Source organism: Ambystoma mexicanum, chromosome 2q (assembly GCF_040938575.1).
Source record: "Ambystoma mexicanum isolate Mex_15411 chromosome 2q, UKY_AmexF1_1, whole genome shotgun sequence".
NCBI lineage: Eukaryota > Metazoa > Chordata > Amphibia > Caudata > Ambystomatidae > Ambystoma > Ambystoma mexicanum.
Genome location: NC_090924.1, coordinates 871,797,800 through 871,822,852, shown reverse-complemented (window position 1 = coordinate 871,822,852; position 25,053 = coordinate 871,797,800). Strand labels below are relative to the sequence as shown.

The 25,053-nt window shown below is 55.9% G+C and overlaps 1 long non-coding RNA gene across 1 annotated transcript in view; it reads left to right on the top strand.

Annotated features, from left to right (window-relative positions):
• The window catches only part of LOC138569795 (uncharacterized), a 172,083-nt gene that overhangs the window by 109,062 nt on the left and 37,968 nt on the right, over positions 1-25,053 (top strand). Inside the window, exon 3 of the long non-coding RNA XR_011303332.1 lies at positions 21,677-21,706. This is a non-coding gene — a long non-coding RNA (uncharacterized lncRNA). The remainder of the gene's footprint in view (positions 1-21,676; positions 21,707-25,053) is intronic.

Below are 25,053 nucleotides of genomic sequence, written 5' to 3'. Positions count from 1 at the left end.
CAACAGAACTTTTCAGTTAAACAAGAACATTGTGGGTCAGTTGAAGACACCGACAGGGTAATTCATAGAATTTCGCAGAAAAGTGTCGCAAGCGTCTGGCGCAGAGTGTCCGTGTGCGATTGTCTGCGCCAGGCACGTGCGCTAAAACCGATTTCCGCGCACAGCGTATTCATGGATTCTAGGCTCCCAAACCAGCCGTGGCGCAGAGTATCGCAGCGACCCTGCAGCAGCGCCAGTAACGCCCCCAAGAACGCCCTCGCGCAAGGAAAAGCCATCAAAATCGCAAAATCATCGCAAAGGGCTGCGCTAACCTTGGACCAGTTTACAGGGCTGCCAAACAAGGAACGCAAAGCGGGTAACGTTCATATCAGGGGTACGCGGGAAGTTTTACACGCGATTAGCCAGGGTACGTGTATTACAGGGGTACGCGGGAAGTTCAACACGCGATTGGCCAGGGTACGTGTATTACAGGGGTACGCGTGAAGTTGTACATGCGATTAGCCAGGGCACGTGTATTACAGGGGTACGCGGCAATTATCACACGCGATTTGGCTGGGTACGTGTATTACAGGGGTATACGGGAAGTTTTACACGCGATTTGGCTGGGTACGTGTATTACAGGGGTGCACGGGAATAATCACATGCGATTTGGCCAGGTACGTGTATTACAGGGGTGCGCGGGAATTATCACACGCAATTTGGCTGGGTACGTGTATTACAGGGGTGCGTGGGAAGTTAAACACGCGATTAGGCTGGGTGGGTCCTCACAGGTATACCCTGTACACCCTCCACGGCCCCTGCAGGCCGCCCACACCACAGGGGACTACCCTGCACACCTGCTCATGTCCCCCTGCACTCCCACCCCCCAGCAGTGCAGGGGCACCCTCCACCAGGCCCCCACCCATGTCCCCTATCACCCCCACCCCCCAGCCACCAGGGGCACCCACCACCAGGCCCCCACTCATGTCTCCCACCACCCCCACCCCCCAGCCACCAGGGGCACCCACCACCAGGCCCGCACCCATGTCTCCCACCACCCCACCCCCCAGCAGTGCAGGGGCAGCCTCCACGAGGCCCCCACCCATGTCTCCCACCACCCCCACCCCCCAGCAGTGCAGGGGCACCCACCACCAGGCCCCCACTCATGTCTCCCACCACCCCCACCCCCCAGCCACCAGGGGCACCCACCACCAGGCCCGCACCCATGTCTCCCACCACCCCACCCCCCAGCAGTGCAGGGGCAGCCTCCACCAGGCCCCCACCCATGTCTCCCACCACCCCACCCCCCAGCAGTGCAGGGGCACCCACCACCAGGCCCCCACTCATGTCTCCCACCACCCCCACCCCCCAGCCACCAGGGGCACCCACCACCAGGCCCGCACCCATGTCTCCCACCACCCCACCCCCCAGCAGTGCAGGGGCAGCCTCCACCAGGCCCCCACCCATGTCTCCCACCACCCCACCCCGCAGCAGTGCAGGGGCAGCCTCCACCAGGCCCGCACCCATGTCTCCCACCACCCCACCCCCCAGCAGTGCAGGGGCAGCCTCCACCAGGCCCCCACTCATGTCTCCCACCACCCCCACCCCCCAGCAGTGCAGGGGCACCCACCACCAGGCCCCCACTCATGTCTCCCACCACCCCCAACCCCCAGCTACCAGGGGCATCCTCCACCAGGCCCGCACCCATGTCTCCCACCACCCCACCCCCCAGCAGTGCAGGGGCAGCCTCCACCAGGCCCCCACCCATGTCTCCCACCACCCCCACCCCCCAGCAGTGCAGGGGCACCCACCACCAGGCCCCCACTCATGTCTCCCACCACCCCCATCCCCCAGCCACCAGGGGCACCCACCACCAGGCCCCCACTCATGTCTCCCACCACCCCCACCCCCCAGCCACCAGGGGCACCCACCACCAGGCCCGCACCCATGTCTCCCACCACCCCACCCCCCAGCAGTGCAGGGGCAGCCTCCACCAGGCCCCCACCCATGTCTCCCACCACCCCCACCCCCCAGCAGTGCAGGGGCACCCACCACCAGGCCCCCACTCATGTCTCCCACCACCCCCACCCCCCAGCCACCAGGGGCACCCACCACCAGGCCCGCACCCATGTCTCCCACCACCCCACCCCCCAGCAGTGCAGGGGCAGCCTCCACCAGGCCCCCACCCATGTCTCCCACCACCCCACCCCCCAGCAGTGCAGGGGCAGCCTCCACCAGGCCCCCACTCATGTCTCCCACCACCCCCACCCCCCAGCCACCAGGGGCATCCTCCACCAGGCCCGCACCCATGTCTCCCACCACCCCACCCCCCAGCAGTGCAGGGGCAGCCTCCACCAGGCCCCCACCCATGTCTCCCACCACCCCCACCCCCCAGCAGTGCAGGGGCACCCACCACCAGGCCCCCACTCATGTCTCCCACCACCCCCACCCCCCAGCCACCAGGGGCACCCACCACCAGGCCCGCACCCATGTCTCCCACCACCCCACCCCCCAGCAGTGCAGGGGCAGCCTCCACCAGGCCCCCACCCATGTCTCCCACCACCCCACCCCGCAGCAGTGCAGGGGCACCCACCACCAGGCCCGCACCCATGTCTCCCACCACCCCACCCCCCAGCAGTGCAGGGGCAGCCTCCACCAGGCCCCCACCCATGTCTCCCACCACCCCACCCCCCAGCAGTGCAGGGGCAGCCTCCACCAGGCCCGCACCCATGTCTGCCACCACCCCACCCCCCAGCAGTGCAGGGGCAGCCTCCACCAGGCCCCCACCCATGTCTCCCACCACCCCCACCCCCCAGCAGTGCAGGGGCACCCACCACCAGGCCCCCACTCATGTCTCCCACCACCCCCACCCCCCAGCCACCAGGGGCATCCTCCACCAGGCCCGCACCCATGTCTCCCACCACCCCACCCCCCAGCAGTGCAGGGGCAGCCTCCACCAGGCCCCCACTCATGTCCCCTATCACCCCCACCCCCCAGCCACCAGGGGCATCCTCCACCAGGCCCCCACCCATGTCTCCCACCACCCCCACCCCCCAGCAGTGCAGGGGCACCCACCACCATACACCCCACCAACCTGGATGACTCTGTGTCATCTTCCCTCGTTGGGCCCTGTGGGGTCCCAGCTGCCTCTTCTGCTGCTGAGGAGTCCAGCTCCGACCTCCGCCTCTTGGACCTCCCCTTGCCAGCTGCGGCCTGGGACGCGGCACCAGACTCCTCACTCCCCGACGAGATCACAACTTGGGAGGGGATCTGGCCCTTGCGTCTCCGGCTGGTGGTGCGACCCCTGCCGCTGTGCTCCACAGCACCTGCTCCGTCCTCTTCATCAGTTGACAGTGCAGACAGGGAGAAAGAAAACACAGGCATCAGGGCACTGTAAAATGGACTCATGCACACATGACAGTTATACATGAGTGGCATAGGTAAACCTCAGACATGGCATCACAATCCCCAACACACATGTCATTTCAACTTGCACACATGAGCCATACCACAGCCATGATGCAACAGCCAGCACCATCCATTCACATACAACAGAATGTGCAGCCAAAGGTCATCTACACATCACATGCAACATAGGGAGTACACTACACATGCACACACAACACCAAACCTGCATGCATGTGTACACCTCCGCCAACTGTCGCAGTGTCTCCATCGACATCCATGTCACACCTGACAATCATTCCTCCACATCCTGTGCCATGCAAGCCCACACACACAAGCACCATCCATGTGTCACACATGAGACCCCTCGCATGTGTCACCCTCACAGCCCTGTACACCCCCCCTACTTGGCCACATAAAAATACATGTTCAACCTGCACACTCCTGGCACACCACCACACGCACAACTTACTATCAGTATGCATGTACACTTACCGCTCGACTCCAGACGGGTCTGCTTCTCAAGGACATGGATGTGGAGCGCAGGGGATATGCGTTCCAGGACCCTCATCTGATCTTCCGACAAGTGGCCCCGCCCGCCCCTTAGCATCTGCTGCCATCATGAGGCGCCGGGCCTTGTTGAGGGTGCTGGACCTGAAGTCCTCCCAGCGCTTCCTGACACATTAGTAGTCGCGGACTGCCACCTCCTCCGCGTTGATGGCAGTCACGACGTCCATCGGCGCGCAACCTTCCGAAGAGGGCATCATACTGCCCCACGACATGCTCCACCAGGACAACAACTTCCCTGGCACTGAAGCTGGTGCCCCTCTGCCTCCTTGGCCGGGGGTTGCCACTGGTGCCAGATGTCGTAGTGCCCGACATGGCAACCCCAGAGGCAGGAGTGGGTGGGCAACTGGGTCCTGGTGCTGGGCTGTGGGGTGACAGTCGGGAGCCTTTGGTTCCAGCAGGGGTGGTCACAGCAACAGCACCCCTGGCTGATGTGCAGGCAGCAAATGGCAGGGCACGTGGCCAGCAGGCAGTCAGGCAGCAGCAGATGGCAGGTGGGAGCGTGCTCAGGGCTCTGGGGGGCAGTAATTTGGCCTCCTGGGCAGGAGCGTGGTCTTTCATGTGTGAACGCGTGGACAGCCTGATAGGGAGTGATTTTGCACGTGAAAATCCCACACGTCTGCGTGTGAATCGAAGAAAGGCCCTTAGCGCGTAAACCCATCAACAGCATATGCGCGTCCATGAAGTCACGTGCACGTGCAGGAAAATGTTGCGTGACACGTCCGAGTGTCAAAGCGTGTGATTGGAGAAAATAGACCTACACGCAGAAGTCACAAAGCGTGTAAATGGTTAAAATGGACCTACACGCAGAAGTGACAAAGCGTGTGATTGGTGAATATGGATCTACACGCAGAAGTGACAAAGCGTGTGATTGGTGAAAATGGATCTACACGCAGAAGTGACAAAGCGTGTGATTGGTGAAAATGGGCCTAGCACGTACACGCCGCGTAAGTGACGCTGTACGTGTGGGCCTGTATATAAGGTACGTGTAGAACACCATTTCCTTGTATGTGCTTTTCGTGGAGAGCGAGTGGGTGAATTCTGTACTTCTTGTCGTTTCACACGCGATTTACTTCACGGCGTTTCCAGTTCGTACTCCCTGTTACCTCTGACAGCTTTTTCTCTTTTTTCTCTCGTACTGGTTGACCTGGGCCTGTTCCCTCAAACAGTGTCCCCTTCTACTGTTGTCCCGTCTCCTCAGACAGTGTAAATATCTTCTTTTGGCGGGGGTGTTGCCAACCAAACGCGCTCATTTTTCACGCTCTTTTACCTGGCAGACGGTGAGTCACGCACGTATCTAACTTCTGTGCTTGCCCCGTGTGTAGCCTACCCCTTCAGAGGTCATTCTAGGCTGCGTGTGACACGCATACGTTCATTCTTGTGTTACTGGGTGCCACAGCGTAGTGCAGGTTTTTCTTTCTGCACACGTGGTCTAGGAGGGGTTGCGTGCACGTCATCTCCCTTTTTTGGGCCTCCTGTGCGTTGCGTGACCCGTCATCTTTCCCCAGGGGTTACAATCAGCCTTGCTAGAGCACTAGGGTACAATTACCATCTGGTACCCAACCCCTTTGACCCCCAATTGCCCAGGACTATAGTCTACAGCCACTCCCATACGCACATTAATATCAGTGCCATGGCTGGGAGGCGAGGATTCCGTAAGGGTGGCAAAGGTGGAAGAGCCACAAGTGGTGGCCGTGGTGGATCCGGTAGGGGACGTGGTCGTAACTTGCAGGGTGAGCCTGTCCCCCCATGTGCGGAGGACCAGTCAAGGGCACCCATTATCCCCCCCCTTCCCCCCCCCCTCCCGTTGAGGCTGATGTGGCTGACACCATCCATGCTCAGACCTTGTTGGACCAGCCCATTGTGGCACCACACCTGGCTGACTCCATGGCTGACTTCCAGGTCAGCAGGGCTACCACACGTGCGCTGGTGCACGTTGATGCCATCATGCCACGTGGATCTGGGGCAGCAAGGTCATCTGCTGCCCCAAGTAGGCAGGGCGGAGAGGCTGCAGGGGCAGCTGCGGCTCCATCCACCCCAGCTCTCACACACCCAGCCATGACAGTGTCCGTCCTAGTCCATTCTGCTGACATTCCCCATGACACCATTACACTTGAGCCAATGCCTGCACCAACTCCCATGCTGAGTGTGCAATCCCACACACCTGATACAGAGCCCACCAGGGCTCCTGCCCCTAGTGTCCAGAGCAGCGCAGGACACTCAGGATCACCACCACCTTCCAAGCAGAAGAGGAAGAGTGCTCGTCCGGCACAGGCTGATGCCCCAGACACGGCTACACAGTCCGGTCCGTCGAGGAAGCCCAGCTTCACGGATGACGAACTGAATGCACTTGTCGAGTATGTGTCCGGACATGATAACGAGATGGTCATTGTTGCAGGATCAAAGACCACACCTGCACAACGCCAGGCACACTGGCAGACCGTTGCGGACATCGTAAGTGCCCTTGGAATCGTGAGGCGCACAGCCAATGATTGCTACAAGCGCTGGAATGACCTAAAGCGCAGGGCAAAGAAGAAGCTGGCCTCAAGTCATGCCGCAACTCTAGTGACTGGAGGTGGGTCTCCAGTAGAAGACATGGAACTCACTCCACATGAGTCAGTCGCTGGGACCTACGTCACGGAGGAACAGATCCAAGGCGTGGGAGATCTGCCTGATTACGAGGCATTGTCCGGTGAGTGCACATGCATGTGTGTGTCATCCATGTGCATGGTGTGTGTGTGAGGGCATCTGTTTGTGTGCCAGGTGAGAGTGTGTGCGCCTGAGTCGAATGTGTCAGCCATGTGCTTCATGCAATACATCCTGCACAGCTGCAATTGGCCATTGCAGTATCCCTTCTGCCAACAGTAGACATCTAGCCCAACAGCACCCCAGTTGCCCTTGAAGTGTCACCTTGCCACAACATTGTTGCTTATTTTCCTATGTTCAATCAGACAGATTGTATGCATTCCACCACTTATACTAGGTATTCCTCAGTCCTCTAGTCACATGTCTGGCATGGCCATGGTAAAGTGGAGTGACTTTGTTACCTGGATATCATATGTTCACACATGTCCCTGTGCAATTGGACCATATTGGACTGGCAGCTCCAGGTGATAAAGCAGACCTGTTTCAATTAGAAAAGCTATTGCATGTGGGAACTGGACAGAATGAATAAGTGCTGCCCTCCTCTCTATCTACACTCAATAGCAATGGCACATGCCATCTGTGTGATGGCATGTGTGTGTCACCTGGCAATCACAGGGCAATGTGTGATGCCACTGCCAGGCAGCATGCAGAAAATGTGTTCATCTTCCATCTTTGTGTAATGAGTGTGTGCCATTTGCCTGCCCTTCATACGCAGTGAGGGTGCATGCATGGGAGGGTCTTAGTCATGTGGGACATGTGTCAATCAAGTACTGGTTCTCTTGCTTCTCAGCCCTCATTGTGTGCCATGGTGCTAATGCGGGTTTCCATTTCTTTGTTATTATGTCATTGCAGGGGAAGACGCACCTGATACTGCTGGGGTTGTGGAGATGGTGCAGAGCCAGGAGGGGTCCGAGGGCCGACCAACCACCAGTGAGGGACGTGGTGTGCTGGTGGGTGAAAACCCACAAGTGCTACAGGTTGTGCTCTCAAGGGGTGTCTCTGGCTGCACCTCCCCCGAGCTGTACTCAGCTGTTGACTCGGATGATGAGACCTACGTGCCGTCGCAGGTGAGTGTTCCAGGGAGGGAATCTGTTCTGTCCCACCCACCTGCACCAGGGTCAGAACCCTCAATGGGGATGTCAGTGTTGGCAGCTAGGCCTTTGGTGGTTACGGATGCAGGGTCACACTCCGCGACATCTGATCCTGTTCCTGGGCCAGCAGATCAGAGGGGGAATGCAGTCCTGCAGCCTCAGGCAGTGCCGGCACAGCAAGGCGCAGTCCGCCTTGCCCCAGACAGGTGTGGTGCCCGCCGACGTGGTGGCCGTACGCCACCTGGCAATACCGCATGGGAGCAATCCATTTACGGTATGGCTACCCAACAGCCAGCATCATCCGAGATGATGGCTCAGGACATGGATAGGGTGGCCACTTCCATTGTCCCCCCTGAAAGGCTGATGGAGCGACTAGAGCAGGCAACCGACTCCATCTGCCAGTCACACAGGGAGGACATGTTGGCGTCCAACAGGGACAGGCGGGAGGCACTGGCGACTCTGCAGGAGGCCATCTCCATAGAGTCCCAGGGCCACAGGGAAGCCCTGAGGCAGGAGCTACATCAACTCAGGACGACTCTAGTTGAGCTTGAGGCTTCAACACACCAAAGGACAGAACAGCAGCTGGAGCGTCACACCCGTACGCTCTCAGCTGAGATGCAAGCAACGAGGGCGGAGGTCCGGGCATCCCGTGAGTTGTTGCATGGGGACCTCCGCACCCTCATCCTCCAGAACGAGACCTACCACACCCGCATGCTTGCAGCCATGGAGGAACAGAGTAGGGCGTTGCGTGGGCTGCCTCCCATAGTGCAACCACCTCCGGATGCAGCTGCACAGGGTGATAATAGCGACAGCAGTGATACTCCCACAATAGGGTAGCCGTGTGGGCCATGAGCCCATGGAGGTGTTTTTTTTCCCAGGATCCACACAGGTGGTTTCTGGTGTGCACCCTGACCTCGGACCTCCTGGGTGGCCTCCCCAACCCCCCCGGGCCCTTTAATGGCAATTTTTTATTTTTTTTTATTTTTATTTTTATTTTTATATTTATTTTTATATTTTTCCCAATTTTTTTGGGACAATTTGTTGGCTTCCGTGGTTCCTGTGGGCATACGCTGCATTGTGGCTGGGCACATGCAGGCTTGTCATGTATTAGGTTCAGATGCCTGGGTTTGAGTCACACACACCCCTCCTGCTTCCCGTTTCCATGGGCTTGCAAAGGGTGTGCCCAAGTGACATTGAAGTACATGGTGACATTGGACTCCCACTACATGTGTGGGTAGTCTAGTCAATACTGTGTATACATTCCTAGTGCATATTGCTGTTGTGTTGTACACTGCATGTTGCATTGATGTGTAACTCATCATCTGTGTCTGCCTCCCAATTTGCAGGTCCCTTCCTCATGTCTACACAAGGCCCTCTAGTCTGGAGATGGGGTCCTTGTTGGCAGCAGTGCACCTACAACTCTACATGGCACCAACACTGTTCAGTTGGAAGTGGTGGGAGTGCAGGCATATCCAGGTGGTGAGACAACTGATTTATTACATTACTGAAGTCATGTTAATGGTAGTACCTGCTCAAGTTTGTTGTTGGTCCTGCATTACAGTGAGCATTTCAGGTGTAGGAAGTTTCAATTGGGGACACTGTACATTGCAACACTTGTCATGTTGTGGGGATTACTTTGTTTACCTGCACATAGCATGACATGGCACGGTGTGTTGTGTGGCGGTGCTGGGGATGGGTTGGGTGACATGGCACTGTCCTCTTGTTGCATTTAGCAAGTGGGTATTCATTTTGGCTGCTTGAATGTGTTTCTTCACAAAACTGCATTGGTGTTGTGTGTGGGTAGGGATGCACACATTGTAACACTTCCAGGTGAACAATCTCAGGCTGATATGCTTTTCACGGTTGAATCTCCAGACATTCAGGATCAGTGTCAGGTTGAGTCATCATTGACTGTCAGATGGAATGTGCCAGGCCAGTGTGCACTCCACAGGGGAGTGAATACTATGTGAAGTAATTAGCCACTAGCTGTGTACGGGCTGCCTCCCCCCGTGCCCTTTCCCCTCCCATGCGCAGCGGCTGTGCATGTGGTTGGGGATGTGGGGCCACCACCATGTCCACGGGCAGGCCCCGGCGTGTTGCAACGTTGTGCAGGACACATGCTGCCACTATGATCCTGCACACTACTGGGGGAGCGTATAACAGCTGCCCGCCAGAACGGTCAAGGGAGCGAAAGCGTGACTTTAGCACTCCGAATGTGCGCTCCACTATGCCCCGGGTTGTAATGTGGGCTGTGTTATATCTTACCTGGGGTGGCGTGGTGGGGTTCCGAATTGGCGTCATCATGTGGGGGCTGAGAGGGTAGGCACTGTCCCCTGTGGAGGTGGTGATTGGTATCATTGGTGGGGTTGTGACCTTGCTCAGTATCCAACATGCATGCATGTGCAGTGGCATACATACTCACCAAGCAGCCATGTATCGCCATGCCGCCCAGCATCTATGTCCCGGCATAGGGTGGACATTCGGTAAATGAAGCTGTCGTGGGTGGACCCGGGATAGTTGGCATATACTGAGGTGATGATTCCCTTGGCATTACATACTACCTGCACGTTGATGGAATGCCAGTGCTTGCGGTTCCTATAGATGTGCTCAGATGCCCTGGGGGGACGTAGAGCCACATGGGTGCAGTCGATGGCACCTAGCACTTTGGGGAATCGTGCCACACCGTAAAAATCCTGGGCCGCAGCATGCCTTTCTGCAGGTGTTCTGGGCAGGTATATGTGCCTGCGGACTGATGGGCGTGCGGTGATGATGTCCAAGACCTGGTGTAGGCAGCGTGACTGGGTGGCCTGTGACACCCCACCCACTATGGCACTTGTCCGCTGAAATGATCCAGTGGCTAAGAAGTGCAGTACATTGAGGACCTTCTCCAGGGGGCTGAGTGCTTGGGAGCACAGGGTGGGTGATGTGAGGTCATCCTCCCACTCACTCACCAGGTCCAGTATTATGTGTGGTGGAAACCTGTACCTTCCATACACCTGGTCATCAGGCATCCCGAACAGGCTGGTTCTGGGTGTGAATATTCTGGCCCTGACTCTCCTCCTCCTCCTCCTTTGGTAGCCCACTGCCACTCCTGCTAGGAACGGTATGTTCATCCTGGCATCTGGCTTGTCATTTGATAAGTGCGCAAATTAATGCTTTGCGCGTGTACTAGGCGAGCGTGTGACTCGCGCACCCCTGGAATCTAGTTCCCAGTCCAATAGCGTGTGGAAATTCCCACGCACCACGGGATACAGGTGCGCTGACGTACTTGCGTGTGTAAGTGCCCGCGCACCCCTGAAATACACGTACATAGGCCAATCGCGTGTAAGCGCACTTTTGTCCAATTACACGCAATGACACTCGGACGTGCAGTATTTTCACGTGTGCTCCGTCATCACGTGCTGAGTGGGGAACACCCGTGCGGGTCACGTCACAGACGCGCTTACGCGCTGAGGGACTCTGGTCCAACAGAATCGCGTATGCGTGCTGACGCGCTTACGCGCTAAGGGCCTTTCCTCGGATTTCACGCTGACGTGCAGGATTTTCACGTGCCAAATCACTCCGTATCAAGCTGGCCACCCGAAAACACACGGAAGACCACGCTCCTGCCCAGAAGGCCGAGTTACTGCCCCCCAGTGCCCCGAGCAGCCTCCCACGTGCCATCTGCTGCTGCCTGCCTGCCTGCCTGCCTGCTGCCACCGTGCCCTGCCATTTGGTGCCTGCACATCAGCCATCTGCAGGGGTCCAGTTGCTGTGTCCACCCCTGCTGGAACTGAAGACTCCCAACTGGGATTACATCGCTCCACAGCCCAGCCCCAGGACCCAGTTGCCCACCCACACCTGCCTCTGGGGTTGCCATGTCGGGCACTTCCACATCTGGCACCAGTGGCAACCCCAGGCCAGAGGGGCAGAGGGGCACCAGCTTCACTGCCACCGAAGTTGGTGTCCTGGTGGAGCATGTCCTGGGGCAGTATGATGCCCTCTTTGGATCGTCCCGCGCCAGCAAGGAAGGACGGGAGAGGATCTGGGCCGACTGTGTGGTTGCCATCAACGCGGAGGGGGTGGCAACCCGCAACGTCCAGAAGATCAAGAAGCGCTGGGAGGACTTGAGGTCCAGGACCCTTGTGAAGGCCCGGCGCCTCGTGGAGGGGGGCCGGGGCCACATGAGTTCCATCCAGAAGAGGGTCCTGGAACGCGTACGCCCAGCGCTCCACGCCCAGATCCTTGAGAGGGAGGCCCGTCTGGAGTTGAGCGGTAAGTGTCCAAGCATTACTGTGTGAGACAGGGCATGTTGCGGTGTGCTGGTTCTATGATACTTGCCTGTATGTGTGCCATAGGCCATGTATGCATGTATGTGTGCAGGGACATCATGGTAATGCATGTGCGACCAGTGATGTGTGACCCACGTGGTTGTTGCATGTGTCCAAATGCGGCATGGGGAGCCCTATGCAGATTTTGAACATGAGAGCATGCCAGTCTCTGTACCTGGACATGGGTGGGGGTGAGGGATGGGTGCTGATGCCAGGTACATATATGGTAGCCATGTCTGTGTGCCTGACCTGCGTGTCTGTGACTTGTGCATGCCATGGATGCATGACACATGTGTGTGCCAATGCACAGATTCAGTGAAGCAGCCAACTTACCCTTGTTTTGGCTGTGTTTGGTGTGTTTGGGGCCAGATGGATGTGACTGAGGTGAAGTGTGTGCATGTGATATGCATGAGCCATGATGCATGTGAGTTGCATATCATTGAATGTTTCAAGAGTCCATTGGACATGCATGGAAATATCCATGGCATGCAGCATGCCTGTTACTGTGTGTGTTTTGCCTGGACTGACCCATGTGTTGTGGAGGGACATGATGGAAGTGTACTTTGACAGTGGTGCTCATCTGCTATTGCTTCCTGTCTAGGGGACCATTGTGCAGTACCCTGATGCTTGTGTTCTTTGTCTCCCTCTACGCAGCGGCTAGTGAAGAAGAGGGCGGAGACGGCGCTGTGGAGCAAGGCGGCGGGGATGCACCCACGGCTGCAGCGGAAGGGGTGGGTGAGCCCCCACAGGGGCCTGCTACGGCGGGAGACGGTGAGGAGCCATCCAGGTTGGTGGTTTGCACAGAGGAGGAGGAGGCCGCCACTGGGGCACACATGGGGCCTGGTGGGGGCATCCCTGCTGGTGCAAGTGGTGCAGTCCAGGGCCAGGGGCAGGAGGCAACACAGGTCACCGTGGAGGGGCCTGTGCATGTCGCTGTCCCTGACCCTGTGAGTGCACCACCATGCACCAGCAGGGATGCCCCGTCCCAGGCCCGTCCGCAGGTAGTGGGGATGTCCATGTCACCTGACTCCCCTCCACCTGCGGACGTGGGAACCCCTGGCCGTGTGGAGAAGGTCCTGATTGGGGTCGCGATGCGCACGGCTGTGATTCGTGATGCCGTGCGTGCTTCCCGGGAGGAGCACGCACGTCATCACGAAGTGCACCGTGCCGACGTGGCCCAATTGGGATCGGCCATGTTCGGGGGTTTCCTGCATGTGTTGGCCAATGTGGCGGCCCTCTCCTCCTCTGTGCAGGCTATCCACCAGTCGTTCTCCTTGCCGTCTTCCGGGCCAGATGCCACCAGGGCCCCCTGTGGACCTGCCCCGACCAATGCAGCCAGCTCGGTGGGGATCCCATCCCTGCCACAGTTGGGAGTCGGAGGTCCAGCAGGGGTGGACAACACTGCAACTGGACCCCAGCAGATGGAAGATGTGACAGCATCATCAGGCAGGGCACGTGCACGACGGCGTCGGTGGTTTCCATCAGCCTGGATGCCGTCATGCTGGCAGAGGCAGTGGCGTCGGAGGCAGCAGCGGGCTCGACGTGGGAGGCATAATGGCTCGGGGCCATCAAGATCAGAGGGGCAGCCATCGGCCGGAGGGCAGGGCAACCCTGGGATGGTGGTGTCTTCCGTGTGGGAGGAGTTGGTCCAGCGGATAGGTGCGGAGCGGCAGCGGGCGGAAGAGGAGCGGCTCGCCATGGTCAGGGCGGAGTTCTCCATGCGTCGGGCATTGAGGCGGGCTGAGTGCCTCGAGGAAGCTCGCAGGGAGTTTGAGCTGAACATGGGGTTATCCCTGCGAGACCTCGGGGCCAGGACAGAGTCCCGCCTCCAGGACATCGACATGGAGTTCGATGATGCCCTGGCCAGCAACATCAACAAGTGAGCCGCAGGACTTGCCCGCTGCCTTTGTATATAGTTATTTAGTTAGTTAGTGTTAGGTTTCCTTTATTTTGTTTTATTATTTTGGACCGCTCGGACAATGGCCACTTTTTTGTATACATTTTTTAGATTAGGTAGTAGTAGGTTTCATTTATGGTGTTGGGCTCATGGACCCTGGAACATTCCTGTATATAGTTTGCTTTTTGTAGATACTTCTTTTTCATTTCTTATTGTGTTCACCATGAGGAAATGGTTTTTCATATTTTTTCATACTAAATGATATTGCTTTGGACGACAATTTTTTTTTATTCCTTTGTTTTTTTGATTATGATTTTTGTTCTCGGACATGGACCATTAATTTGCTTATCCACATAGTTGTATGTTTGATTTGTTTACTTATTTTTAATCTATAATACATTTTTTATTTTTACTTTCACTTGTGTTATTTTCTCATTGGTTTCATACATGTCATGATATGTGTTTTGACATTCACTTGCACCCATTGTGTATGTGTGTGTGTCGGGCATGTGTCCATTTACATTGTTGCCATTGGGGTTGTATCATGTAATTGCTTTCACTATGTTGGTGGATGCTATCCTTGCCTGGGTGTTTGTGCTGGGTATGCTGCCCATTACTGCCATGATTGTGTATCGTCAGGACCTGGGGCCAGGGGGACATGTGTGGGTGCCTGGTGGAGGTTGCCCCTGCACTGCTGGGGGGTGGGGGTGGTGGGAGACATGAGTGGGGGCCTGGTGGAGGTTGCCCCTGGATGGTGGGGGGTGGGGGTGATAGGGGACATGAGTGGGGGCCTGGTGGAGGTTGCCCCTGCACTGCTGGGGGGTGGGGGTGGTGGGAGACATGAGTGGGGGCCTGGTGGAGGTTGCCCCTGGATGGTGGGGGGTGGGGGTGGTGGGAGACATGAGTGGGGGCCTGGTGGAGGCTGCCCCTGGATGGTGGGGGGTGGGGGTGATAGGGGACATGAGTGGGGGCCTGGTGGAGGGTGCCCCTGGATGGTGGGGGGTGGGGGTGATAGGGGACATGAGTGGGGGCCTGGTGGAGGTTGCCCCTGCACTGCTGGGGGGTGGGGGTGGTGGGAGACATGAGTGGGGGCCTGGTGGAGGCTGACCCTGCACTGCTGGGGGGTGGGGGTGGTGGGAGACATGGGTGGGGGCCTGGTGGAGGCTGACCCTGGATGGTGGGGGTGGGGGTGGTGGGAGACATGAGTGGGGGCCTGGTGGAGGCTGACCCTGCACTACTGGGGGGTGGGGGTGGTGGGAGACATGGGTGGGGGCCTGGTGGAGGCTGACCCTGGATGGTGGGGGGTGGGGGTGGTGGGAGACATGAGTGGGGGCCTGGTGGAGGGTGCCCCTGGATGGTGGGTGGTGGGGGTGATAGGGGACATGAGTGGGGGCCTGGTGGAGGTTGCCCCTGCACTGCTGGGGGGTGGGGGTGGTGGGAGACATGAGTGGGGGCCTGGTGGAGGCTGACCCTGCACTGCTGGGGGGTGGGGGTGGTGGGAGACATGGGTGGGGGCCTGGTGGAGGCTGCCCCTGGATGGTGGGGGGTGGGGGTGATAGGGGACATGAGTGGGGGCCTGGTGGAGGGTGCCCCTGGATGGTGGGGGTGATAGGGGACATGAGTGGGGGCCTGGTGGAGGTTGCCCCTGCACTGCTGGGGGGTGGGGGTGGTGGGAGACATGGGTGGGGGCCTGGTGGAGGGTGCCCCTGGATGGTGGGGGGTGGGGGTGGTGGGAGACATGAGTGGGGGCCTGGTGGAGGCTGCCCCTGGATGGTGGGGGGTGGGGGTGATAGGGGACATGAGTGGGGGCCTGGTGGAGGGTGCCCCTGGATGGTGGGGGGTGGGTGTGATAGGGGACATGAGTGGGGGCCTGGTGGAGGTTGCCCCTGCACTGCTGGGGGGTGGGGGTGGTGGGAGACATGAGTGGGGGCCTGGTGGAGGCTGACCCTGGATGGTGGGGGGTGGAGGTGGTGGGAGACATGAGTGGGGGCCTGGTGGAGGCTGCCCCTGGATGGTGGGGGGTGGGGGTGATAGGGGACATGAGTGGGGGCCTGGTGGAGGGTGCCCCTGGATGGTGGGGGTTGGGGGTGATAGGGGACATGAGTGGGGGCCTGGTGGAGGTTGCCCCTGCACTGCTGGGGGGTGCGGGTGGTGGGAGACATGAGTGGGGGCCTGGTGGAGGCTGACCCTGCACTGCTGGGGGGAGGGGGTGGTGGGAGACATGGGTGGGGGCCTGGTGGAGGCTGACCCTGGATGGTCGGGGGTGGGGGTGGTGGGAGACATGAGTGGGGTCTGGTGGAGGCTGACCCTGGATGGTGGGGGGTGGGGGTGGTGGGAGACATGAGTTGGGGCCTGGTGGAGGGTGCCCCTGGATGGTGGGTGGTGGGGGTGATAGGGGACATGAGTGGGGCCTGGTGGAGGTTGCCCCTGCACTGCTGGGGGGTGGGGGTGGTGGGAGACATGAGTGGGGGCCTGGTGGAGGCTGACCCTGCACTGCTGGGGGGTGGGGCTGGTGGGAGACATGGGTGGGGGCCTGGTGGAGGCTGCCCCTGGATGGTGGGGGGTGGGGGTGGTGGGAGACATGAGTGGGGGCCTGGTGGAGGCTGACCCTGCACTGCTGGGGGGTGGGGGTGGTGGGAGACATGGGTGGGGGCCTGGTGGAGGCTGCCCCTGGATGGTGGGGGGTGGGGGTGGTGGGAGACATGAGTGGGGGCCTGGTGGAGGGTGCCCCTGGATGGTGGGGGGTGGGGGTGATAGGGGACATGAGTGGGGGCCTGGTGGAGGTTGCCCCTGCACTGCTGGGGGGGTGGGGGTGGTGGGAGACATGAGTGGGGGCCTGGTGGAGGCTGACCCTGCACTGCTGGGGGGTGGGGGTGGTGGGAGACATGGGTGGGGGCCTGGTGGAGGCTGACCCTGGATGGTGGGGGGTCGGGGTGGTGGGAGACATGAGTGGGGGCCTGGTGGAGGCTGACCCTGGATGGTGGGGGGTGGGGGTGGTGGGAGACATGAGTGGGGGCCTGGTGGAGGCTGCCCCTGGATGGTGGGGGGTGGGGGTGATAGGGGACATGAGTGGGGGCCTGGTGGAGGGTGCCCCTGGATGGTGGGGGGTGGGGGTGATAGGGGACATGAGTGGGGGCCTGGTGGAGGTTGCCCCTGCACTGCTGGGGGGTGGGGGTGGTGGGAGACATGAGTGGGGGCCTGGTGGAGGCTGACCCTGCACTGCTGGGGGGTGGGGGTGGTGGGAGACATGGGTGGGGGCCTGGTGGAGGCTGACCCTGGATGGTGGGGGGTGGGGGTGGTGGGAGACATGAGTGGGGGCCTGGTGGAGGCTGACCCTGGATGGTGGGGGGTGGGGGTGGTGGGAGACATGGGTGGGGGCCTGGTGGAGGCTGACCCTGCACTGCTGGGGGGTGGGGGTGGTGGGAGACATGGGTGGGGGCCTGGTGGAGGCTGACCCTGGATGGTGGGGGGTGGGGGTGGTGGGAGACATGAGTGGGGGCCTGGTGGAGGCTGACCCTGGATGGTGGGGGGTGGGGGTGGTGGGAGACATGAGTGGCGGCCTGGTGGAGGCTGACCCTGGATGGTGGGGGGTGGGGTGGTGGGAGACATGGGTGGGGGCCAGGTGGAGGCTGACCCTGGATGGTGGGGGGTGGTGGGAGACATGGGTGGGGGCCTGGTGGAGACTGCCCCTGCACTGCTGGGGGGTGGGGGTGCAAGGGGACATGAGCAGGTGTGCAGGGTAGTCCCCTGTTTTGTGGGCTGCCTGCAGGGGCCGTGGAGGGTGTACAGGGAACACCTGTGAGGACCCACTCAGCCTAATCGCGTGTGTAACTTCCTACGCACCCCTGTAATACACGTACCAAGCCAAATTGCGTGTGATAATTCCTGCGCACCCCTGAAATACACGCGCCCAGGCTATTCGCGTGTGGAAATTCCCGCGCACCCCTGAAATACACGTACCCTGCTGTAATCGCGTGTGGGACTTCCCGCGCACCCCTGAAATACACGCGCCCAGCCTATTCGCGTGTGGAAATTCCCGCGCACCCCTGAAATACACGTACCCTGCTGTAATCGCGTGTGGAACTTCCCGCGCACCCCTGAAATACACGCGCCCAGGCTATTCGCGTGTGGAAATTCCCGTGCACCCCTGAAATACACGCGCCCAGGCTATTCGCGTGTGGAACTTCCTGCGCACCCCTGAAATACACGCGCCCAGGCTATTCGCGTGTGGAAATTCCAGCGCACCCCTGAAATACACGCGCCCAGGCTATTCGCGTGTGGAAATTCCCGCGCACCCCTGAAATACACGCGCCCAGGCTATTCGCGTGTGGAACTTCCCGCGAACCCCTGAAATACACGCGCCCAGGCTATTCGCGTGTGGAAATTCCCGCGCAACCCTGAAATACACGCGCCCAGGCTATTCGCGTGTGCAAGTTCCCGCGCACCCCTGAAATACACGTACCCTGCTGTAATCGCGTGTGGGACTTCCCGCGCACCCCTGAAATACACGTACCCTGCTGTAATCGCGTGTGGGACTTCCCGCGCACCCCTGAAATACATGTACCCTGATGGAATGGCGTGTCGAACTTGCCGCGCACCCCTGAAATACACCTACCCTGATGGAATCGCGTGTGGACCTTCCCGCGCACCCCTGAAATCCACGTACCCGGCCAAATCGCGTGTGAGACTTCCCGCGCACCCCGGTATACACGCACACGTATTTTTTGTCAGCGTGTCCGTGTTTGTGGGTACCCCTTTGCACGTCATTTGTCCTGGAGGGCCACAGTATAGGACATTCATCATGGCAGTACATGGGTGCTATTTGTTGGCGCACCTTTTGGCGCACATTTCTTACAGCCGCAGAGACGCTACCGCCTGCTTTCTTGTGGCGGTCGTGTTTGTGCCTGTGCGCTGGTTTGAGCGTGCGCTTTTTTGCCCTATTCTATTCCATGAATACGTGTTGTAGGCGAGCGTGTGGGCGTTCCGCGCACTTGTGCCCTGTGCTTCCCCCGTGACGCCCACGTTTTTGCAAGTTGTTCCCCATTCCGAGTGTTACGCCCGTGTTCCGCCTACTTTTGTTGCGTGCGCCGCGCTATGTGCGAATTTCGCTGTGGCCTGTGCGATTTTCCCTGTGACCTGGCGCACGCTGTTAGATGGCCTGTGCGCCAACGTGCGCGGCGCACTTTTTATCGCACATCCGCTGGTTTTCTCGCGCACGGACTTCCATGAATCGACGTGCGCTGCTTTTCGTGCGATTTTCGCACTTGCACTGCGATTTTCGCTATTCCACTGCGATTCGCACGTTTTTGCCCACTTGCGCCGCGCTAATTATTCCATGAATCGGCCTGCAAGGAACTGTTAGCTAAAGAGACACTTTTGCCATCCTGTTTAAGAATGCTGAGGAAGGGAACAACCTTCTAGAACCAGGGGTCCTTACATTGGAGAACACTTTCATTTGAGTCATTCTGATATTTTTGATTTGGACCACCTTTTCTAACATCAATTTAAAGACATTAACTTGCACATTGTGTTGTTTGTTTATAAGTGTGAGGGTCAGGATAGGTTGTTTTGGACACAAGAGGGACTTTTCAGTTACTGACACAGACAGATTCTCAGTTTTAGTTTTTAGGTAGGGAGGCTCTACTTCAGAAATAGGGCTCGAGAGGCATTTTTCCAACCCATTTTTGTTTAATAAAAGTGGCTTTACATAAAACCCCTGTGCCTGTCTCTCATTTCTGAACCCTCATACTACCCACAGCTAGAAGGTGAAACAAACTATGCCAGAGATGGATTGAAGCAAGGGAAGAGGAATGCTTGCAGGTAGTAGTGAATCAAATGTACTGTTATGGGCCACTGGGGTTGACGCATAGCTAGAAGGGGATAATATCTGAGTCAGGCCCATATTCTAAAGCAAGGGGGGGTACGCACTTGCTAGTAGTTGAATTCATGTAGCAGGCGTGGTGCTATGTTCCTGGGACTGAGAAGCCAAGAAACAAGATTGGCACTATATCACGAGACTGTACATTTTTGAGCAAAGAAGCGATACGCTAAGGGCTGTGCATTGGATTAGGAAATCCTAAAAAGGGACCATAGTCCATTAGATGATCCGACCATGGAACATTTTGGTAAAACCCATCCTGACACTGCTAATACTGTCTTCCTTTTTGTGTTTTAGTTGGATTACTTGGCACTATAGGTGTTCATTCCAACCTCATCCTGTTACTTGAGAAGACAATTGTTGAACTGCACATCTTATTCCTGGTCCCTCATCACACATCTAAGGGTGTGTTGCTCCTTTCCTAATGTCAATGTTGAGTATCTGGTGCTTTATTTGACAATACTGAAACCTCTCAGGATTATGGTAGACCTTGGCTCCACAACGGCATGTAACCAACCCATGGCCTCTCTGTCATTGTATTTGCTTGTTGTTCCGAGTCAGATTTACTTTTCCACGTCATACATCTACGGCTGCAGAACTACTCCGGACCCAATTCAGGGTTGGCTCTCCCAACTTGTTGGACGGACAGACAGCCAGGCATCCTCAGAGGTTAACTCAGGCTCTTAAAGAATGCATTGGGAACTGCTTTAAGCCCTAGGTGCACTCCTCAGTGAATTGTTTCCTGTACAGTGGCTATTTTGCTTAGACCCTCGATGCTCAGAGTGGTGGTAAATCCTTTGAATTTTTCAAAAAAGTCTACTTTAGACTCATAGGAAATTGGGGGTCTTGCGGGAGGTTGCTGGGGAGAGAGGAGTGCCAGTGGAATTCTCAGTGGCTTGATACCTCTCTCTCTCCGACCCTTCCTACCTATCAGAGAGCATCTCCAAACCCTTCTCCACACGTCCCACCAGGACGCAATACACCAACCGACTCCACATCCCACGCATCAATAGAGCCAAAGCCGGTGGCTAAAGCTTCCCCTATATTGCTGCTAAATCCTGGAACTTACTACCTGCAGACATTAGAGCGGAAAACTCACTCCCGATTTTTCATAGGAAACTGAAGATCTCATTCCTTGCACAATAATATGTAACTATGGCGAACCTATGTAAATATACTTCACTGTAAATGCCATACTTGTTCCCGTAACTTTAGGGATTATCATGTATATGCAACTAAAATATGTCTGTAACAAGCGCCACAATGCCCCTTGGCTGATGTGCGCTGTACAAATCCGAATAAATAAGACTCTCTGCAGCATAGTATACCTGCTTCACATCCTAACCTTGCTTCCAAACCCTCAACAGTAAATAAAAAGGATGCTAGAAGTCACCTCGGACCTGTGTGTACTTATGAAGGCACGAGGCTGCATACAGAGCTCCTCACTATTGGTATAATGCACATTTGGGGATACTTTATTCCACATAGAACTCGTGGTGTGTCTAGACTAGTATTACATACACATTGGTCCAGTGCAATATAATTTTGCAAGGGAATTAGCACAAGGACAAAACTGGCCCTGACTATAATATGCATTACAGTTATATATTTTTCACTGGGGCAGTTCCTGTCCTGGTGTAAATGATTCTGCAAAGTTGCACTGCACTTGTGTAAAGTTTTTCTAATACAGATGGTGTTTTTGTTTGAGGAGCCATATGGCACTGAGGGGAGGAAAGCAGATAGAAAGAGGAAAGGTTGTTTTATTGGTCCATTACCCGCCACTGCAGTTGACTAACATCAATAAAATTGAGACCACGTAGCATGGTAGACTGATATCGTATCTTCTCTGCTTTTTCATTGATAATCCATTTAATCACTAACTTCAAATTACCTGTTCCCATAGAGATTCGCCACAGCCGACTTGAATAGGATGGTAAGCATTAAAAGTTAATAATTTATAATAATGATGTTGGTTTACCTTTTTTGTTGTAGTAGAAATAAACATGTAAGCACATTAGGAAAAGCTATGACAAACTATGTAGCACCTGTTCACAAGAAGGTGGATAAAAGAAGGGCGGGGTGGGAAGGTGGTAGAAGAGGGATTGAGGGGATAAAAAAAATGCTACATACTCAATGATGTAAGCAACACACTGTGACATGCTAAGAACATGGTAATTGAAATCCCTGTTTCAATGTCTGCAGCTTTTCATCTCTCCGTTTTTTCTCGGATTGGAAGTATGTCAGTGGCTTTTATTTCACGGCCATTTTGCATGGTGTTTCTCACCAATTTCCAGTTCTCAAATTATCTGGAAAGAAGTGTTAGATATTTTTGCAGAATGTTCATTGCAAGTGTTTAGTGTCAAGAAGTCAATCTTCTGAGGTCACGATTTTGGTGGACTATAATGCTGAGTGAGGAGTTGGTCATTTTAGAGGGAGTGTTCCCAGCCTCCTCTAACAGTGAATTGTCATGCTGTCATAATCACACGTCAGAAAATGGTGAATGCATGTTGTTGCTTCGGCGCGCATTTGAGATGGACAGAAAGTGGACATGGACTTTTGGGATTGAGTGCGCATGTGTCTCACTTTCATGGTGGAGTTAGCCTTTGAAACGGTGCAACTGGTTCAGCGGATATGGAACAGCCCATGGAATTACAACTGAATTCGATTGCCATTAGCACCACTCAGTCTGGCGAAATTACTGCTGGTTTACTGGTGGCGGACAGGAGCAGTGAGTGCCCCTGTCTAGAGATACTTGCGGAATTGACATGGGCAGCAGTTCCTTCAGGAGTAATTCTGAGGGGTTTTTGGCATTGCAAGGGAGGATTTACCTTTGGCTCCTGGCTGGAGGTAAACCCTCCACTTGAACGGTAAATCTGAATTTGATGGTGTGGCAAAAAAGGCAATTATTCCATTACAGCCAAAACATGTGGTTTTAAGGGATTTACCATCACATTTTTAATGCACTGCCAAACTTGGAACGAGGGCGGAAGACTTTAATAGTCATGACAAATATATGGCTGGACTGGAAGAAAGAACATTTCCAACAGATGGAATAAATTATGGAACACGGTTAGATTTCTTTTGACAGTTTGGACAGTTTCACACACAAACACACACACACACACACACACACCTCACATATAAAAGCGCAAAATTGCACAGTGATGAATGTACAAAGATATAGTGCAGTGTGGCATGCTGCATAATTCAAGTTTTGTGGTGGAGCAAGGATGGTGAGAGTTTTCAAGACCTTGCATGGCGGGTTGCCTGCACTTAGCCACCCGCTGGCTGCACTTTTGATTGCTGACACTTCTCCATCCCCCATTCTTTTTTGCACTTTTCCCCGCCCCTGCACTTGCGCGATCTGAATGACACAAGGCCTAATAAGATGGTTGTTTTGTCCTTCTTCTGTTTCCCCCTCCTTGTCTTGTCGCACCTAGAAACACTTGTGTACAGGCGCGTTATAAATGCCACATCATATCACGGTAAATAGTTTAGCCTGGGAACAAGAAGAGCTGCATTTGCAGTGAATAGATAGGAAGGATTGATTGAGCAATTCTATGGGCAGATGGGATGGAAGTATGACAAGAAAGTGAGGGTGGATGGAAAAAGGGGTGGTGAAAAGCAGAGAATGAAAGAGAAGGGATCTTTTTATTAAAAAAGGAGAAGAGAGCAATTCGTGGCGTCAGGGTACCGATTGCAGGTGCACAAAGTGTAGTAGGTGTTGCACGAGCCAAATTGAAAAGCGTGGTGCAAGTATTTAAGGGGACATTAGGAGGACAAAGACAGAGTGAAGGATTTTATGGGGTGAATTAGTGGGGCATTTGTGTTTTGAGACTAGATTTCGGTTCGTGGTAGGTTTAGTGGAACTGTGTGAACGTCTTGTGGATGAGTTACCAGGCCGTCAAAAAGAGAAAGCTATTTTGGGCAGTTTGCGAATGTTCACTAATTAGCCAGGATGATGACAATGAGTTCCTTGCCATGGAAACGGATGGGCAGTAAGTGAATGTTGGTGGGGTCATGCACAGGGTAGACTACTGCAGCCAGGTGTTCTCAGACATGCGTAATTCCCCTTCAGGCGGTAACTCGGTGTATTGGGTAGGTTCTGTATATGTTTATATCATGTATTTCACTGCAGAGTCTGTAATTCACATATACATTGGAGGGAGAGGGGCCAGGCCTGTTTGCAGGCCCATTGAAATCATGATGTTCATGTTTTGTACCCTGTACATGTGATATGACACCATTCCCCTTGTAACAGACTGCAGATTGCAGCGTTGCGGGAGGATAGCTCAGGGGCAACGTGCTCGCCTTGGAAGCAAGACGACACGGAGCAACACAGGTTCGATCCTATCATATCAGATTGCTGAGGCCCCTTTAGATAGGAAAATGCCATTATAGACCTGGATTTTCTAGATGCAGAGTGTTGTGGCCCAGCTCAGTTGATGCTGGGCCATTATTACGGGTTGGAGCCCACACCAGAGGGTTCTATTGTGTGGTAGATGACCACCACCCTCGCTAGTGGTCCAGAGTCAATGGTGAGTTCCTGATCCAAGGTGAGGGCTGTTATTGAGGGAGAAGGTCACCTGCTGGCACAGAATGAAGGATGATGGTAAGTACTCTAATGTTATTAGAGCTTGTTTGGGGGGGGAAGCATCGCCGTGGGCCTCCTCAGAGAGAACTAGCCTGTGTCTCCTTGCCCAGTGCCCATTGTGTAAACATCAGAAAACTAAGCTTGTAACGCTGCCTTTAAAGGGTGGTAGAGACTCCATTGCAAGTTGGCTAATTCGCTAGTGAACTGGAAAAAGAAGAATAACGGAGATGCATAGAATGCAGGCAGTTATAACTGGTTTAAAGAGAAGACAACATGTTCTCATTTAAGAGAGGGCAGAGAGTGGTGAGGGAGTAGAGTGAATACAGTCAAATAGCTGCTGAGAGAGATGCATTTGACAGCTCCCAAGGTGTCCAGGTAATAGGCTATGCACAACCATTATCTGAAGGTGCCTCTGACTTCAGGAATATTCTGGGCCCTCTCTCTGCCTGGCAGAGAGGGAATACGATGTTATGCTTGTCATCCATCCATGGAGGTGATATGCCTGCATTATCCCATGCCTGCATTTCTTGGGATAACCACTCGAGGGACGGTCAGGGGCAACGCCCTGACAGATTCTGGAAACCATTTGGTAAACAAAGAGAGCAGAGGACTGAAGACTGGATATAACCCATGAAGGTCCCCAACATAGTGGCATGAGCTAAAATGAGATTGAGAAAGAAACGCGT